Source organism: Balaenoptera physalus (genome assembly GCF_965194825.1).
Source record: "Balaenoptera physalus genome assembly, chromosome: 11".
NCBI lineage: Eukaryota > Metazoa > Chordata > Mammalia > Artiodactyla > Balaenopteridae > Balaenoptera > Balaenoptera physalus.
The window spans coordinates 17,898,305-17,903,706 of record NC_138896.1 but is presented as its reverse complement, the minus strand read 5'-3'; the positions used below and the strand labels follow the sequence as shown (position 1 = coordinate 17,903,706).

At 38.7% G+C, this 5,402-nt stretch overlaps 1 protein-coding gene across 1 annotated transcript in view; it reads right to left on the bottom strand.

Moving 5' to 3' along the window:
• The window catches only part of HDGFL1 (HDGF like 1), a 730,488-nt gene that overhangs the window by 240,344 nt on the left and 484,742 nt on the right, over window positions 1-5,402 (bottom strand). The window lies entirely within an intron of this gene.

Here is a 5,402-nt window from a genome sequence, read left to right as displayed (position 1 = left end):
GTTCTTCCTATGTTTTCCTATAAGACACTGTGATTCCTACAGTGTCTGGTCTTACATTTAGGTCTTTAATCCATTTTGAGTTTATTTTTTGTGTATGGTGTTAGGGAGTGTTCTAATTTCATTCTTTTACATGTAGCTGTCCAGTTTTCCCAGCACCACTTATTGAAGAGACTGTCTTTTCTCCATTGTATATCCTTGCCTTATTTGTCATAGATTAGTTGACCATAGGTGTGTGGGTTTATCTCTGGGCTTTCTATCCTGTTCCATTGATCTATATTTCTGTTTTGGTGCCAGTACCATATTGTCTTGATTACTGTAGCTTTGTAGCACAGTCTGAAGTCAGGGAGTCTGATTCCTCCAGCTCCATTTTTTTCCCTCAAGATTGCTTTGGCTATTCGGGGTCTTTTGTTTCTCCATACAAATTTTAAGATTTTTTGTACTAGTTCTGTAAAAAATACCACTGGTAATTTGATAGGGATTGCACTGAATCTGTAGACTGCTTTGGGTAGTACAGTCATTTTACAATATTGATTCTTCCAATCCAAGAACATGGTATATCTCTCCATCTGTTTATCATCTTTGATTCCTTTCATCAGTGTCTTACAGTTTTCTGGGTACAGGTCTTTTACCTCCTTAGGTAGGTTTTTCCCTAGGTATTTCATTCCTTTTGTTGCAGTGGTGAATGGAACTGTTTCCTTAATTTCTCTTTCTGATCTTTTGTTGTTAGTGTATAGGAATGCAAGAGATTTCTGTACATTCATTTTGTATCCTGCAACTTTACCAAATTCATTGATTAGCTCTAGCAGCTTTCTGGTGGCCTCTTTAGGATTATCTATGTATAGTATCATGTCATCTGCAAACAGTGACAGTTTTACTTCTTCTTTTCCAATTTGTATTCTTTTTATTTCTTTTTCTTCTCTGATTGCCATGGCTAGGACTTCCAAAACTATGTTGAATAATAGTGGCGAGAATGGACATCCTTGCCTTGTTCCTGATATTAGAGGAAATGCTTTCAGTTTTTCACCACTGAGAATGATGTTTGCTGTGGGTTTGTTGTATATGGTCTTTATTATGTTGAGGTAGGTTCCCTCTGTGTCTGCTTTCTGGAGAGTTTTTTTTATCATAAATGGGTATTGAATTTTGTCAAAAGTTTTTTCTGCATCTACTTAGATGATCATATGGTTTTTATTCTTCAAGTTGTTAATATGGTGTATCACACTGATTGATTTGCATATACTGAAGAATCCTTGCACCCCTGGGATAAATCCCACTTGATCATGGTGTATGATCCTTTGAATGTGTTGTTGGATTCTGTTTGCTAGTATTCTGTTGAGGATATTTGCATCTATATTCATCAGTGATATTTGTCTATAATTTTCTTTTTTTGTAGTATCTTTGTCTGGTTTTGGTATCAGGGTGATGGTGGCCTTATAGAATGAGTTTGGCAGTTTTCCTTCCTGTACAATTTTTTGGAAGAGTTTAAGAAGGATAGGTGTTAGCTCTTCTCTAAATGTTTGACAAAATTCACCTGTGAAGCTATCTGGTCCTGTACTTTTGTTTGCTGGAAGATTTTTAATCACAGTTTCAATTTCATTACTTGTGATTGGTCTGTTCATATTTTCTATTTCTTCCTGGTTCAGTCTTGGAAGGTTATACCTTTCTATGAATTTGTCCATTTCTTCCAGGTTGCCCATTTTATTGGCATAGAGTTTCTTGTAGCAGTCTCCTATGATGCTTTGTACTTCTGCGGTGTCTGTTGTAACTTCTCCTTTTTCATTTCTAATTTTATTGATTTGAGTCCTCTCCCTCTTTTTCTTGAGCAGTCTGGCTAAAGGTTTATCAATTTTGTTTATCTTCTCAAGGAACCAGCTTTTAGTTTTATTGATCTTTGCTACTGTTTTCTTTGTTTCTATTTCATTTATTTCTGCTCTGATCTTTATGATTTTGTTCCTTCTACTAACTTTGGGTTTTGTTTGTTCTTCTTTCTCTAGTTCCTTTAGATGTAAGGTTAGATTGTTTATTTGAGATTTTTCTTGTTTCTTGAGGTAGGATTGTATTGCTATAAACTTCCTTCTTAGAACTGCTTTTGCTGCATCCCATAGGTTTTGGATCGTCGTGTTTTCATTGTCATTTGTCTCTAGGTATTTTTTGATTTCCTCTTTGATTTCTTCAGTGATCTCTTGGTTATTAAGTAGTGTATTGTTTAGCCTCCATGTGTTTGTGTTTTTTACGTTTTTTTCACTGTAATTTATTTCTAATCTCATAGCATTGTGGTCGGAAAAGACGCTTGATATGATTTCAGTTTTCTTAAATGTACTGAGGCTTGATTTGTGCTCCAAGATATGATTTACCCTGGAGAGTGTTCCATGTATGCTTGAGAACAAAGTGTAATCTGTAATCTGCTGTTTACAGATGGAATGTCCTATAAATATCAAATCTACCTGGTCTATTGTGTCATTTAAAGCTTGTGTTTCCTTATTAATTTTCTGTCTGGATGATCTGTCCATTGGCATGAGGTGTTAAAGTCCCCCACTATTATTGTGTTACTGTCAATTTCCTCTTTTATAGCTGTTAGCAGTTGCCTTATATACTGAGGTGCTTCTATGTTGGGTGCATATATATTTATAATTGTTATACCTTCTTCTTGGATTGATCCCTTGATCATTATGTAGTGTCCTTCCTTGTCTCTTGTAACGTTCTTTATTTTAAGGTCTATTTTGTCTGATATGAGAATTGCCACTCCAGCTTTCTTTGGATTTCCATTTGCATGGAATATTTTTCCATCCCCTTACTTCCAGTCTGTATGTCTCTCTAGGTCTCAAGTGGGTCTCTTGTACACAGCATATATATGGGTCCTGTTTTTGTATCCATTCAGCGAGCCAGTGTCTCTTGGTAGGAGCATTTAATCCATTCACATTTAAGGTAATGATCGATATGTATGTTCTATTACCATTTTCTTAATTGTTTTGGGCTGTTTTGGTAGGTCCTTTTCTTCTCTTGTGTTTCCCTCTTAGAGAAGTTCCTTTAGCATTAGTTGTAGAGCTAGTTTGGTGGTGCTGAATTCTCTTAGCTTTTGCTTGTCTGTAAAGCTTTTGATTTCTCTGTCGAATCTGAATGAGATCCTTGCTGGGTAGAATAATCTTGGTTGTAGATTCTTTCCTTTCATCACTTTAAATGTATCATACCACTCCCTTCTGGCTTGTAGAGTTTCTGCTGAGAAATCAGCTGTTAACCTTATGGGAGTTCCCTTGTATGTTATTTATTGTTTTTCCCTTGTTGCTTTTAATAATTTTTCTTTGTCTTTAAATTTTGTCAATTTGATTACTATGTGTCTTGGCATGCGTCTCCTTGGGTTTATCCTGCCTGGGACTCTCTGTACTTCCTGGACTTGGGTGGCTATTTCCTTTCCCATGTTAGGGAAGTTTTCGACTATCATGTCTTCAAATATTTTCTTGGGTCCTTTCTCTTTCTCTTCTCCTTCTGGGACCCCTATAATGCGAATATTGATGCGTTTAATGTTGTCCCAGAGGTCTCTTAGGCTGTCTTCATTTCTTTTCATTCTTTTTTCTTTATTCTGTTCCACAGCAGTGAATTCCACCATTCTGTCTTCCAGGTCACTTACCTGTTCTTCTGCCTCAGTTATTCTGCTACTGATTCCTTCTAGTGTATTTTTCATTTCAGTTATTGTATTGTTCATCTCTGTTTGTGTGTTCTTTAATTCTTCTAGGGCTTTGATAAACATTTCTTGCATCTTCTCAATCTTTGCCTCCATTCTTTTTCCGAGGTCCTGGATCATCTTCACTATCATTATTCTGAATTCTTTTTCTGGAAGGTTGCCTATCTCCACTTCATTTAGTTGTTTTTCTGGGGTTTTATCTTGTTCCTTCATCTGGTACATAGCCCTCTGCCTTTTCATTTTGTCTGTCTTTCTGTGAATGTGGTTTCCGTTCCACAGGCTGCAGGACTGTAGTTCTTCTTGCTTCTGCTGTCTGCCCTCTGGTGGATGACGCTATCTAAGAGGCTGGTGCAAGTTTCCTGATGGGAGGGACTGGTGGTGGGTAGAGCTGGGTGTTGCTCTGGCGGGCAGAGCTCAGTAAAACTTTAATCTGCTTGTCTGCTGATGGGTGGGGCTGAATTCCCTCCCTGTTGGTTGTTTGGCCTGAGGTGATCCAGCACTGGAGGCTACAGGCTCTTTGGTGGGGCTAATGGTGGACTCTGGGAGGGCTCATGCCAAGGAGGACTTCCCAGAACTTCTGCTGCCACTGTCTTTGTCCCCACAGTGAGTCATAGCCACCCCCCCGCCTCTGAAGGAGACCCTCCAACACTAGCAGGTAGGTCTGGTTCAGTCTCCCCTGGGGTCACTGCTCCTTCCCCTGGGTCCTGATGCGCCTACTACTTTGTGTGTGTCCTCCAGGAGTGGAGTCTCTGTTTCTCCCAGTCCTCTTGAAGTCCTGCAATCAAATCCCACTAGCCTTCAAAGACTGATTCTCTGAGAATTCCTCCTCTTGTTGCCAGACCCCCATGTTGTGAAGCCTGACATGGGGCTCAGAACCTTCACTCCAGTGGGTGGACTTCTGTGGTATAACTGTTCTCCAGTTTGTGAGTCACCCACCCAGTGGTCATGGGATTTGATTTTATTGTGATTGCGCCCCTCCTACCATCTCACTGTGACTTCTCCTTTGTCTTTGGTGTGTGGTATCTTTTTTGGTGAGTTCCAGTGTCTTCCTGTCAATGATTTTTCAGCAGTTAGTTGTGATTCCGGTGCTCTCGTACAAGGGAGTGAGCACATGTCCTTCTACTCCGCCATCTTGAACTAATCTGACACTCACTTTTAAAGCCACTGGACTAATGGATTCTGTATGCACACATATAATTATACCACAGTTGTTTAACTATCATAATAAAATAATTTCTTTTACATACAATTTCAATCAAAGCTCTCAGAATACCACAAGGGACTGGGAATAAAATTATATGTGAATATCTCTCTTCATATGCATATATAAAATTTTGTAAGCTCAATCAAGTAATCCCCACTAGCCCTTTTATTATTCCATCAATTCATCTACTGCTAAATAATCCAAATTCTACAATAGATTTCTTCAAGGGTTTAAATCTCAAGTCATGCCAAAAGCACAGCAATGGCCTACAAGAAGAAACAAAATGTAGTATGGGTATCATTATACATATCCATTTGTAAAGAGAATTAATGAAGAAATACAGAAGACTTACAGTTGGCTGTAACAGAAAGTGTTCTCAATCAGAGCTGAATGTGTGTATCACCTAGAGCAACAGTCCCCAAACTTTCTGGCACCGGGGACTGGTTTTGTGGAAGACAATTTTTCCAGAATGGTTAGGGGGGTGAGGATGGTTCATGTGGTAATGTGAGCAATGGGGAGCAG